The sequence below is a fragment of the Amblyomma mixtum genome, chromosome 5 (genome assembly GCF_055824585.1).
Source record: "Amblyomma mixtum isolate Tamu chromosome 5, ASM5582458v1, whole genome shotgun sequence".
NCBI lineage: Eukaryota > Metazoa > Arthropoda > Arachnida > Ixodida > Ixodidae > Amblyomma > Amblyomma mixtum.
Window position 1 is genome coordinate 37,993,932 of NC_143016.1, and position 13,827 is coordinate 38,007,758.

A 13,827-nucleotide genomic window follows, 5' to 3' on the forward strand; every position below is an offset into this window, starting at 1 on the left:
GCTCTGCCACACTCGCCTTCCTTCTTGGCGTTATTTGCCCAGCGGCACGGCTGGCAGCCTTCTTTGCATTGCGTCTTTTCTTTATCTCACCGCGGCGGTCACGCTTCGCCGCGCGTCGCTCTGCGCCAATGCGCTGTCAGCGTCCGCTGTTATTCTTTTCCACTACTATTGTTTCAGCCGCCGTCAAGGAAACTGCTACTGCACGAGGCACGCTGAAAGAACGCAGTTCGCGCACTGGATTTGAAAAAAAAAAAAAAAATTCGTTACACGAGGTGGTGGCGTAGCGATTCAGAGCGTACGTACTTGCAGCACAGCACTACGAGGTTTCTGGGTAGCGAAAAGGAATTAGCTTTTCGAGTGGTGTACGAGACACGGTCACAAACTGTGGGATGACATGACAGTTGCGATACTCATTCGTATTGCTTGTTTGGCGTAGGCACTGCCACTGTGCATGCATTGTGACTTGTTGTGACCGCTTAGTCGTGGCGCTGACATCCGGTGCGGATGGTGTTCTTTGCAGAGTGAGGGATATCAGTCTTGTGACTAACCTCTGCAGTTCGGCGCGTTCCGAAGTGCTGATGTTAAACCCTTTCAGGCTCCCCTTTGCAGTAAAAAATTGACACCCGGAGTTTTATGTCTTTAGGTAGAGGATAATTCACAAAACTGGGAAAACCTTGGCTTAGCCTTTTCTTTATTAATTTTCTTTGCGTTGTTCCAAACGAAATCAGTGGGACCTTGTAGGTCTGAAATGCGAAATCGGATGAGTTGAGTGAAACGAATTTTCCCCCTCTATGAAAAGAATTGTAACAATTAAATTTTCTACGTGTAGATAGGCGTGAGCCGCAAATCTCATGTCGAAGATGCGAGTATGACACGATACAAAGCTTGCAGCTCTTCTTTTTGTCATAGTGTGTGGGCCAGTGCGCGGTCATTCCCAAGCACTGGTTCTGCTGGGAGACGGTGTGTTAGAGGCAGAGCGATCATGTCTTGTTTCAAGTTTTAATCATTTGTGGATGGCCCTGAAAATTTGCATTCGGAATTTAGAGTATCCAGCCTTCAGCACGAGATAAAATTTAGAAAATTAAATTCTGAAAGCTCGTGTCACTGCAGAATTTTTTTAGTATTTCGGTACCAAAGATGCTTCTTGTAGGGGAGGTTCGCATTATTCTTCGTATTCTATTTTTCTAAGCAGTTACCATGCTGTGTCGATTTTTTTTTGTCGTAATAGTTAAGTCATGATCTTCAACTAGCGGCGTCGTTGCACAACCGCTTGGTTTTTCATTATCTTGCAATGCTTACTTTCATTTCGTGCTCTAGTTGTTTATGCCTGGTTTGCGTGATGTCTACTTTTTAGTTTTACGAATCGGCATCGATTGCTGGCCCCTCACCACGGCGTCTCGCCACATTTTAGTAAAACTTCTATTTGGGCAAGTTGGGAGCATTTTGAACCTAAGAAAAGGTACAGCGCGAAAGCATGCAACCACAGACGAAGACACTGCGCTTGTGTCTTCTCCTTTCTTCGTCTGTGGTCGCATGCTTTGGTGCTGCTCCTTTTCTTCGATTCAGACATCTTTAGACTTCCCTTACACTCTAAATGTCGCGTGTTCTAAGTGTAGTCATCTGCTTTAGAGGGCAGTACGTTTTTCTTACACATAGAACGAGAAAATACAGAAAATGCGATATTTTGATCACACACGCAATCTCAGGAACTCAAACAGGGCCATGGAGCTCATTCTCATTTAGGGTCTCCGCCCCGATGATTCCATCTGGAATCATTGTTATTTGCGAGCACTTCCGGCCGTCGCGAATAATTTTGAATAAAGTATTTATTTCCAAGGAACAAAGTGAGGCCGACTGCTCCTCCTGCGCATGATCAGAGAAAATAAAACGCCGTTTCTTTTCTTGCGCATGGCCAAAGGGACGCAGCGGTGTCCCTCGATATCGACAGCTGAGCGTGAACACTTCCCATGATCCCTTCCTTTTCAGCAGCATTTGGTTGTAAGGCGCAACGTTGCTAATATACGTAGGTGAACAGTTAAATGCTCGATTCGCCATAAAGAGCAGTAGGACGTTTTTCATCATGTCATGTCTGCCTGCCTTTGAATTCGGCGATTCCACTTGAAATCGCTGGACCGGCAAGGGTTCCGTCTCGCCCAGCACGCCTCTGATGTTTTTTGCGCAAAGAATGGCTGTCGGGCGTTCTCAAAAGGCTGGGCGATCCACTTCTTTCGGCTCCCATGACACTGACTTCATTGAAGTCTTCCTGGACTGTCAGCGGGTGTCGTTGACGTGTCCGAGTGCCCGTCTATTGAATAGCGTACGATTTGTGCCCCCGACAGGAGTCGACCTCCTATTACAATGTGTGCAAGTTGAAGGCGTTGCTTTATTCTCGGTTCTTTTTTTTTATATATTTCGCTTCTCAAGTAGGCCGTGATAGGGGCAGTACAGCGAAAAAGAGAGCGCAAAACTTAAAAAAAGAAATCTCCGCAGTTTTACGGCAAAGCAAGTCTTGCGAGGACAGCTGCTATTCGTAAGTGGTCCGTAGGAATGAAGAATGGGTGTTAAAATAAATGCTTGCGGCAACAGTGCGGTCGTATGATCACTTCGGGATCATTGTCAGAATGTAAATAACGGGGTGGTTCCACGTATACTCGGAAACACTTATTCCTGGGCGAGCAGGGAACACGACCACTGAACATTAAGGTATCTGCTCCTTCGGGTGTTCTGTTACGATGTCTCATTACGATGTTTCAAAGCCACTAAATTTAGCGCGGCTGCCTTCACTACCTTGTGTTTATTTATTTTATTTACTTTTGTTTTCGGGTGAGGGTTAATAAGTCCAGGGTAGTAGGCGTTCGTCGCTCGATCATTCAATGGCGTCTATGCACCACGGTAGCCGCGCGCGGGAGAGCATGCACAGTGCGCTCTTCGCGGGCTGCCGCGACAGAGCGCGTAGCGGTACACGCAGCGCGGCGGCGGCAGCGTACGGGGTGGGGACTCCCCGCAAAGGGCGCGGGAGAAGGGCACCGTCACGGCCCTCCATCTCTTCGCGACGCGGCGCGCGCTGCTGCCGAGCCTGATGGACGACGTCGATCACGCCTGTCCACGGGGGCCCCCTCTCTCCGGTCGGTCCGCTTTCGAGCGGTGTATCCAGGAGGTGGTGCGTGGGCTGCTCTTTTCGGGTCCGGCGACACGCGCGGCTCGACGATGAGCTCGTGTCTCCTCCACGGTAGACTGGTTCGCTTGATTTGTCTCCTGTCGTTTGCAGCGGGGACGCGCGTTCTGGGAAAGGGTGACGCGGTTGAATCGACGCAGCTGCTGCCTAGCGCGACAGCAGGAGTGCCGTGGTGGAGAGGAAAGCGTATAATAGGGAGCGAGCGCGTAGCCAGACGCGAAGAGAAAAAAATGGAAAGCAGAAAGACAGGCCTGTATTACTGATTCAGTCTTCCTTGCTGTCACTTCCGCTGCCCATTCCTTTTGCTTCTTTTTTTCTTCGTTTTATCCTCTCACCCTGAGCCTTCTACATTTCACTCGGCCAGAAGTCTGGCCGCGAGCGTGTTTACGGTCCCCTGACCACGGGCGGATTGTAAAGTTCAGCGACCTTGTAGCAAACATTGTCTTCGAGGACTGCTCTAATAGAGTGACGTAATCCCCCCGTCCGTTGCCTCGCGCCTAATCTTTTCTTTTTTGCGACGTTCCTGGCTGAACTGCGACGTTTCATGCGCTGCTTCTGTTCAAGGAATCTTGCGCAGTGAAGTGGAGCGTCTCTCTAGTAATGCGGAATTGCGGCGTGAGCTTCGTGGAGCGTGCGCCATCGCCGAGAAAGAGCTGAGGGTCGTCGGCTTATCGCACCATTTCCTCTCCGGGAGTCCGGTCGTGCGGGCAAACACTGAAATATTTCGTAGCAAATTGTAGGAGCCGCCTTTCCTCCCCTGCGGTTCCACGACGGAATGGTTAATGCATGTTCTGCGTTCACGCGGGGAGTAGTTTTCGGGATGGAAGGAAGTTAAACCAGCGGGAAACGAGAACGGGAGGGCATAGTGACTGCTATCTCGCGGTATGTTGCTTAAGCGAAGAATGGTGTGGCCCAGTATGCAGTCTTGTTTCAGTTCATTTGTGGGCTACTTTGTGTGTGTGTGGGGGGCGGGGGGGGGGGGGGGGGGGGAGAAATCTATTTACAGGCGCGAAAAGGCATGGGGGCTTTGTGTGGCGAGATGAGTGGACAAAGTTTCAATTTTTATTTTTTCGAAAGCATTGCCTCACTCCCAAAAAACGTTGCCGCCAGGCTGAGCGTGCTTCACTGTAGTGGCTTTGTCAGCTGGACCAACACGTAGCATCAGCATCACCCAGCCTGTTTCACTAAAAAGGGCGAGAAACGCGTTGAAATGAGTAGAGGGGTGATTTTTCACCGCTGATGGGCGAAAATGTTATCGAACTTGGGAGAAATGTTTGTACAGACGCCCGCCCCCCACGCGATTCTTCTCAGATTTCACTCAGACTGCAAGCTTAGTGAAATGTGTTTTCAGGTACTTCTACACCAACATGAGCGCCGTTTTGTGTTCCTTGGAAGGAATGTAGAAGTTGCGCGTTAAAAAAAATATGCTTACCGCGCTGATTGCTGACGTAACATTGTATGCAAGTCGGTGCACAAGATGGCCGCTGGGGCGTACAGACAACGGACGCAAGCGACTTCATCGCCGCCGACGTTCTGCTCCACACCGCGAACGTAAACTCGTGATTTGCGTCTTTATCATTTCTCTGTTTTTTTTCTTTCTTCGGCAGTCGCCGTGCTCTGTTCGGCAGATACCGGGTTGACAGAGGAGTGCCTCGAGGCGCACGCCTGTGCGTGACAGCCAGGCGTTAATGATTCTCGGGCAAGACACTGGGTCGAAGCCTTTCATTAGCAAGTCACACTTCCCTTCCAGGTCTCCGTCCCATGCAGTACGCTTGTCGCTAGGGGCTCCCCGTAACGCCTGCGGTTTTGATTGGTGCCCTGTATCCTCGTCGTCCGTCTTCTCCGTGGGTGTGAGAACACTTCCCTTCCCCCTTTCTGTCCTCCAGGCGAGACGGGCCGTCGGGACGGGGCTGCATTAGCGCTCCACGGGAGACAAATCGCGTGCGCGCCGCTCTGCCGCCTTTGTCGTCCGCGCCCGTGTCTTTCCGGGCCCCTCTGTCTCCACCTCTCTCGCTTCTTTATCTCTCTCTCTCTCTCAAAATCTCTCTTTCTCTGTGTGGTTGTTTCGGCCGCCCCCGCGATCGCACGGCAGGGGACCCGAGGTGCTTATTTCTGTATCACACCGCCTCTCAATGCGATGCAGCTAGCAGAGGAGTATCGCAACGAGTGGAGCGCGGCTGGCTGCGAGATTCCAGTTGGGCCCCTTGAGAACGCGTGCTTCGTCTTCCCCGGTTTGTTTCGTAATCAAGGTTTGGGCTGCCAGGGCTGTTCTTTTCATTTTTTTTTTTTGTCTCTCGTCTACTTGTGTTTCCCTTTCTGTCTTCTTTATGGCTCATTCTTTGTGTGTCTCGGCGCAAGGGCCTTCATTTTTTCACCGCCTTTTTTGTCGGCTGAGTTGGAGGCGCTTGCGGACGCTTGATTGCTGCAGAAGTGAAGACGGAGCAGGGTCTGGTGTCTGTAGGAGCAAAACGCAAAAAGAAAACCAAATAGGAGCCACAATGTCTGCCATAGATCCACACCGCAACATGAATACAGTTTGCTGCCTTCTAATTTTTTCTTTTTTTTTGAGTCGGACTTTCGTGTGAACCGCTTATGCCGAACAGTCAGTACAACATAGGTGTGGCTACTCAAGAAACAAAAACGAATTGTAGTTAACACCTTTTGCGGAATTTTGTGGACCACTAGCTAAATTGCATTTGTAACCGCCCCAGATAGCATGACAGTTTTCGGGGAGTTTCCTTAGGTCATGCCTTTTTATTTTTGTGGTTAGGGAAATCGCACCTAAAATGATTTGTGCTGCACTTTGTCTGCTTAAAATTTTAGCTCGTGGGGCAGTTTCTTGCCCTATTACGCGCTAGAGAACTACGTTTCTGTGACGCCACGTTAATACGCGGAGAACTACGTTTCTGTGACGCCACGTTAATACGCGCGACTTTTGGCCAGCTGCGGCGGAACTTAAGTTTCCACATGTGAAGCTTAAATTTCAAAGCGTCCCCTTTCTGCGATTCGTCGACGCACTCGAGACGAGTACGGGGGGACAGAGGGAAACGAGCGCTTGTTCAGACTTCTGTTGCGGTGAATTGGACTTCGGCACGCCAGCGCGCTGAGCTGTTTTCGGTTTGTTTGTTTTTTCTTCATAAATTCGGTGGCTTATCTTGAGAGCCAAGCGTTCCAGCAGGACTAGCGTAGAATCGCTACAGTTGCAAGGAGCTGGAGTGGCAAGCGTGTTGGGCGACGTGGAGTCGACGTCACGTTAGTATACGTCGGCTTGCGGTGCTCTCCAGGCGTGCCGCATGCCTCCATGCGTTGGCTCAGCAGCCTCGTTTCGTCAGGCTGTCTGTGCCTTTGCACGCGGCGGTGCCTGGCGAGTCCTGGGCGCCGCCGCCATATGCGGCCCCAGTGGCCGTGCGGCGGGAGCGCGACGCTAATCTTAGCCGACGAGGCTTGCCAGCTGGGGACTCTGGCGCGTAATCGCGTCGACCCACTGTCGTGCGTCACGTTTTTTTTTTTTCTTTCACGGAGCAGCGCCCTTCTCCCCTGTCACCCATCTGACTGCCCCTGGGCCAAGGGGTAGTCCGCTGCTCCTTTTTCCCTCTCCCACTCCCGACTTCGTGGCAACGCTGAGAAGCAGCCGGCAATAGAAGCGTCTTGTGCACCGACGTGTAGCCGCGCTCGGGGGCGGAATCTCGGCTCTGGAACCCTCTGCTCCTGGCAACGCGGCCCCGAGGACGACGCGCTATGTGGCTTTCGTGGCACGTGCGGCCGTGAGGAAGGGAGGCGAACGCGACAGCAGTCGACGCAGCTGTTTGTCCAGTGCTCCTTGCCAGCCTTGTCTCATCTGGATGGCTTCTTCGCTCGTATGCGACTGCCGTCTCCCTTGGAACGCATAGCAATTGTGTCCACGTTTGCTGCTCACGTAGTCTTTCACGCGCTTGAAGGAAACACGCACGATTTGCTCCTAACGGCCCCATTCAGCTTGCGCACAAGGTGTGAAAACAGTGCTGACTTTGAGGCCGAGATGTACGAAGTTGTAGCGATGTATTTATCGCAACCATCTGAAGAAACAGAACTCCAGAAAATCATTGCCATGTTTCGCGCTATGCTAGTCGGGCTTAACATTTCACAGTGCCGTTGTGCGTCGGGATGACTGCTGAAGAGCTCCAGTCTCGGTTCTGGTCTTCTCTACAGCCGATGTCATCCTGAGCCCCTCACTGTCCTTCATGTTTAGCTACCGTTTAAAGATAAATGTTGGTGGCGATGGAAAAAAAAATGGCCGACTTTGGAGTATGTGCGGTTGCGTAACTGGGAAAAAGTGAGTTCCATCTACTACAGAAATGAAAAGGCGGTTACACTTTATATTCTGATTAAGAGTGGCGGCGACTGACGCAGGAGGCGACAGAAAGCAAACTTAAGCAGCGTTTCCAAGAAACGTGCTCGCTCACACACGGTTTCTAAGTCTCTGGTGTCTGTTTGTAAAGGGAACGCTGGACCCAGTAGCACTTGCGGGAAGTGGCTCTTTTTGAAGTTCAATCAATCAGTCAGCCAAACGGCTTTGTTACAAATCTTCAACAAACGCGCTCAAATATATTGACATCATTAGCATCGGCTCCTAGCAGCTGGTACAATGGAAACAATTACTTTTAAATAAACCGCTCGATATTTTTTTTACAGGTGAAATAAACAATGCTACCGAGTTGTTTCATTTCATACAGGTAATGGTGTTCATTAGGGAGGTCGAGGTGCGCACGAAGTAGGGAAGCTGGCCTCCCAGGCGCTCTACGCAAGTCTGACACAGATGCATTCGCCGTAGTACGCAGGGACAGTTTGCTTACGTCGCATTGATTCATCAGAATAGCGCAGCAGGCGTCACTTTTGGCCTCCAACCAACTAGTCTGAATGAACATAGTCTTGTTACCGGCTATAAATAGCACCAGGGGCTATTTAACGTCCACCGACATCGCACGCACGGGGTTTTTGAATTCTGCCTCTATCGAAATGCAGCCGCCTCTGGTATTCGATCCCGCGACCTCATGTTCAGCAACCGAACTGGCACGACCAACAATGAACTGCCACGGTGGGCAGCGAAGGGCGCACGGTTGCTGGTGTCAACCGCCGTATGCAACATCGCAGCTGCTTGAACGACGGACGGGCAGAGACCTCGCGTAGGTACCCCCCCTCCGATCTGGCTTCTTTTAGCAACCCTCTATTTACACAAAGCGATACACACCGGAGCCGGCGAACGTTTCCCAAGCGCCGGAGAAGCGACGTAATGCGGCGCAGACACGCGAGAGGGCCACTTGGCGTGCCGATCTCGTTCGCCTGCGCGATTTTCGCCATTCCGCCGTCGTCGTCTCGTCTCTTGAGCGCCTCGCTGAACTAGCCGGCTAAGTGAACCGTGTGTGCCCCGCTCCCTCCCTTCGCTTCGCCGGTCGCATTTCGTCATCCTGGGGCAGCCACTTCGCCAAGATTACAAAAGTACTTTCTTTCACCTGTATTTTCTTTTTAAATCTTTCTTTTTATTTATGTCGCTGCCAGTCGGAAAAGAAACACCGAGGTTAACTTTTGTCGTCGAGTAGATGATTTCCCACTCGCATGTCGCGTTCGTGTTTGCTATGATTGTGGAAGTTTCCTATTCTTTGTTAGAACGTGCCACTTTTTATGTCTTGTCTGCGTTTGGGAACACGCGTTTTCGAAGTCCTCACTCTTAACTTTTACGAACACACTGTCGGGGACAAAAAAATGCAAAAGCGGCTGTACGTAGGAGATAAACGCACAGTACCTTTCGCCACGGATATGCTAATAAGCATATAATAAGCACAATAAGCTAATAATAAGCTAACAAGCATTATAGGCTAAGCTTACCTGCATCACTTGTCCAAAATACTTATCTGGTCCAAAATACTTATCACTTATCGGGGTTCTCGTAGCGCCGCTCCTTAGCCCTGGAAAGCTGAGAACGGTAGTTCCCTTGAATCTGGAGTGACTTGGTGCGCTGGCAATGAAAAAAAAAAAAAAAATCCAGGCTCTGGCGTCCACTGGAGGAGCGAAAAAAAAAGCTTTTATAAGCACCATCACCATCATCCCCATCTATTTTTCTTGAGGGGTGATACAGGCGCTATAAGAGTGGCGTTGCAGAAAAAATCTTTACAGGGTCGCGAGCATCCAAAAAGGCGGCGTATGTCGAGACTAGAAGCCAATATCGTGTGATCCCAAGCCTTTTGCCTTCTGCGAAGTTCACCCGAATTTCCTTGTGCAGTCTGGGACTCAGTAGGTGTCTTTTGACTGGGGGAAGCCGTGGTGGAGCCGGGGGAAGCCTGGGGGGGGGGGGGGGGGGGGGGGAGCCGGGGGGAGGCGACACATAAGGCTATTGCGTTAATGCCCGTATATACGAAAGTTGTAATTCTCGACTTCACATTCATAGATCACTGGGAGCCCTCATACCACTCCTGGCGCAGCGGGGCAAGCGATGCACCTGCGATGGCAGGTGCTGCCACCGGTGGGGCTTGTGCGACCCAGGTTGCTCTTCCCGAACAACCTCTCGCGACCAGTCATTAATTTACCTGCCACCTGCCGCGGTGGTCAGTTTGCTGGCAATCCGATGGACAGGTTGTGATGACGCCACAAGGGCACGGGACCTAGGTGGCTCACCTAGGTTGCCCGAGCGGCCGGTTGCTGTACTTGCAGCCATCGCCAACGACGACGCCGCCGACGCCGGACAATGTTTTCCGACATAAGGGTACTAACGCTCTCTCGTTAAAACACACTACTCCATTGAGAAGCACAAGTTCTGTGCTGTATATTTTTTGACAAAGGCTGTTTTTCGGCTTCTGTCGGCACTTATGTTGGACGCGCTTACGTGTTCGTGTTCTCGTTCGTGCTTCGTTACTTATATGTTAGTCGTGTTTCGTCACTCGTGTTAGTCTGTGTCGTTTATTTCTCTTCCAAACATAGAGGGAGAACCGCGCGAGCACATATTATGCGTTGATGAGTTCATATAGCGCGGGAAGTCCACTACCGTGGGCCAGTATGTGTTTCTCTTCGCTATGATTTCGCAGCCTCTTCTAACTTTTTTTTTTTCTCACTGTTTGTTCTGCTCTAAGTGCGCGGGGGTTCCTAGATTGAGCTCATTAACGAGCGGCATGCGCGATGGAAATTAGCGCCCCTCGTTGTGAATGCCGAGTTTGTTCATCTTTGTCATTTCGTTAGGAAAGGCATGCCCAGAATCTTGTTCGCGATTCGTACTGCCCCGGATTTTGTTATCCTTTATGTCTTTAGTCGAGGGAGCAGCTAATGGGGCCGCAGTTCTGCCGCGTCGGCATCGCCCCTCGTCGGCAGCTGCACGTCGCACGCTCAGCGTGTGCGATGTTCGCCTCCATTAGCGCCTTTCGCAAGCGGTGATTTCTCGCGCGCCGTCCAGCGAGCTTTACTCATTCATGTTTACTTTGGGCAAAGCAGAGCGATGGCTCTATCTTTCGCCGGACCAACGTGTTCCCCCTTCGATCGACGCCGCCCACTCTCGATCCGGTGTTCAACACCGAGAAGGGCCGACAAAAGTGTCCCGGTGCAATAGAGGAGCACTCGTCCATAACAAGAGCTTGTTCCGCTCTTTCGAATGTTTTCGACGGCCACCCACCCACGTGATGCACCTTTAGCCAAGGTCAGCTCAATCCCGCGCCACCCTCTCTCCCCTTCAGTCATTTGTCCGAGCATCCCTTCTTCGATCGTGTGCGGCGCAATCCTCACAAGAGCCGCCCGCCCGCCTGCATTGTATCCGGCAAGACGTATCGAGCCTGTCCCTGGAGTGTTTACAACCGTCGGCTGGCCGCGAAGCTGGCGGTTGGGTCTCCGCACGTGTGTGTGTTCCTATGTTCTTTTTTCTCCGCTTTTTCTCCCTTTGCGCCAGAGAGGGGAGGCCCAGCGTGGCCGGGTGTTTGCTGCACGCTCGCGCGACCCTTAATTAGACGCGGCGCCTCCGCCGGGATATCGACCCGCGCTGCGGCGATGAGTGGCTCCGATGGCGCTTCCATCCTAGAGCTCGCATCCCCGTCCCCATGGGCTTTCGCCGCGCCTCGGCAATCGCTGTCCGATCATAGACTGCATTTCCGTAATTAAAGTCAAACGGGCGGCAAGCGTGCTCTTTCGAAATGAGGTTGTGTTAAGATGTAGCCGTCGTCGATCAAATAGACTGCTGCGCTACCACTTACGTACTTATTTATTTTCTTTTGCCGCGCTGTGCTTACTGAGGAGCAGTGTGTGCTCATACCTTCCAATGCTTGAAACTCTCCATCCTAGCTATACGCCGGGAGCTTTAAGCTTCTACATACCGACTGGAGGTTTGAAATAGAAAGCCTGATACCGATGTGTTTTATCTCTGATTTAAGAAATTCTTTGACCTGTAACTCTGCGACAGGGCGGGCTCGAGCGGCGTCAGTTTGTCATTCGTGGATGTCCTTATCTTGAGCTTTGCGCATAACACAGTGTGAGTTCAATTCAGCCGATTTCGGTGCATCGTCAGCATGCTTATGTCAGTATGGCTTCATATTTAAAACCTGTACCTTGTGCTTTAAGAGACCGCAATTTGACTGTTCTCATGCGAGCATTTTTAGTATGTTCCATCTTAACTCTGCTGGGTCAGCAACTTCCGTTGTCATTAGTGTAGGGTTTCTTGCTCTACCTTCAGCGCTGTTTGCCTAAGAAAACCCTCCCCAAAGCAGCATTAAAAAATTCAAGGGGTGCGCTTAAGTCTCCTTACGTGCGGTAATTCTAAAGCATTTGCAGTACTGGACGTGTCGGCATCCAAGAACGAACTAACAGGGAGTGACGCAACTTCTTGACTAGACGCGTTTCTTTTTCCTTTTGTGAGTCACCAACTCGTCGACAGCTTTTGTTTAGACATGTTCCTATCACATCACTAGTTGGGTCCCATCACGCGACTGGTTGATTATGTCGCTATCACTATTCCTACTGCTAACTATTACTGCCACTAACTATTATTACGGTCACTGTGATTACTGTCACTATTACTGTCACTAACAATTTTTGTTAGTTAATAATGACCCTCTTATTATTTTATTTCATTAATTATTAGCTGTTAGTTACTTGGTTATCGTTTCTTAATGCGGTTCTTATCGTAGTTATCTCGTGTAGCATCTCGCAGTCACAGTTCGTGTACACATCTCGTGGTCACGCCATCGATGAGGTGAGAAATGCTTTCGCAATAATATCTTCTCATTTCCTTCGTTTTGAGCCCGTAAGGGGGGTAAAGTACAGTGTGTGCAACTTCGCGAAGATGTATCGACGCAGAGTTCTGCTTTCTTCCCCGCCTCCGAAAGTGGTTGTTTTGAGGACGATTTAAAAGCCTGCGCACCACGAACCGGCTCTAATGCAACTTCGCTGTTCAGCGCCCGATCCCGTGGGGCTGCTTTTTGTGTGTGTGTGTGTGTGTGTCATAGAGTTTCTTACTACTACCTAGAGGGAAAGCTGGCGGCGCTGCACTTCAGCCAACATGGACGCTCAAAGCATCATGGGGCGGTGAGCTACTTGTTGCGGCACAGTCGTAGTTTTTCGGGAACACAGAGTGGCAGTACTAAGGCGTTTCATTCCGAAAGCGTAGTTCGTGTGTGCGCAGACGACTTTCGCGCGAACGCAGTGTGCAAAAGCCATAGTAGTGAAGACGCGACGACACACGACGCCAATAAAAGGTTTTACTCTTCCAAAATGCCATTAAAAAACCTCTTAAAGTATCTAAACAACAACATTTTTTTTGAAAACATATTTACTTTTAAAAGTGCGCCTGTTAATTACGAAATATTAGTTTTTTTAGTGTTCATCACTTGGCCAATAGGAAAGCTAGTCACCTCTTATTTTGGGCAAACTTTGCACTTAAATTCTTTTCTGCTCGTTTGTTGCAATCATTAGACAAGATATTGAATGTTAGGACGTTTGTAGCTATCAAACAGCTTTATTTTTTTTATTATTTTTTGGCCAAAAGTTACAGTTCCGCAACAAGTAGCTCACCGCCCCATGATGCTTTGAGCGCCCATGGTGGCTGAGGTGGTCACGTGGGGTCTCCATGCAAACTCCCATAGACGGCTTGCCAGCTTTCCCTCTAGGTAATAGTAAGAAACTCTATGGTGTGTGTGGAAGGGGGGGGGGGGGGGGGGGGGGGCATACTGTGATTGATTTATTGGTCGCTTACGGGTGGGCCCCGCCGAAATACCTCTTTGGCGGAGTGCCGGCGCCTGGTTGTTTGACTTCAAGATATTTCAAAGACAAACCCGGCGGCGCGAAGCGCTCACGATTGTTTGCTAAAGTTTTCCCAGGTTCTAAGCGCAAGTCGGAAGGCATATTTACTGGAGCTTTTCTGCGGCTTGAATTGAATTCTTCGCTGAACAAGCGTATCCAGTTCCCCATAAGTGCTACAATCTTCTGGCCTCAGGCGCTCTGAGCAAGGCTCAGAAAAACGCTAGTGCTCGTGTTCGCTCGTATAGTGAGGAGCTTTATTCTGCAAACAATGCGAGTAATATGAACCTGCGCAGGTTAAAATTCGCCGATGAGGTTTTTTTTTTTTTTTTTTTGAGCAAGCGAAGTTCCTAAACCGTTTCGCAAGGCAGGCATTAAAAGGTGCCGTTTGCCTATATGTCTCAGAGCAC

The 13,827-nt window shown here is 50.4% G+C and overlaps 1 protein-coding gene across 8 annotated transcripts in view; it reads left to right on the plus strand.

The window, feature by feature from the left end:
• The window catches only part of LOC149341823 (5'-AMP-activated protein kinase subunit gamma-1-like), a 282,152-nt gene that overhangs the window by 187,898 nt on the left and 80,427 nt on the right, over nt 1–13,827 (plus strand). The window lies entirely within an intron of this gene.